A 255-nucleotide genomic window follows, 5' to 3' on the forward strand; every position below is an offset into this window, starting at 1 on the left:
TGTAGCGAGACTTGTGTTGGTCTCTTCTCCCAAATTATTAATGATAGGATGAGAGAAAATGCTCTCAAGTTGCGCTAGGGGAGATTTTGATTGGATATTAGGAAGAATTTCTTCACTGAGAGAGTGGTCAGACATTGGAACAGGCTGCCCAGGGAAGTGGTGGAGTCAACATCCCGGAGCTGTTCAAAAAATGAGTAGATGTAGAACTTGAGGCTATGGTCTAGTGGGGAGGGAGATGTTGGGATGAAGGCTGGA

This window comes from Merops nubicus, unplaced genomic scaffold, assembly GCF_000691845.1.
Source record: "Merops nubicus isolate BGI_N331 unplaced genomic scaffold, ASM69184v1 scaffold2018, whole genome shotgun sequence".
Taxonomy (NCBI): Eukaryota; Metazoa; Chordata; class Aves; order Coraciiformes; family Meropidae; genus Merops; species Merops nubicus.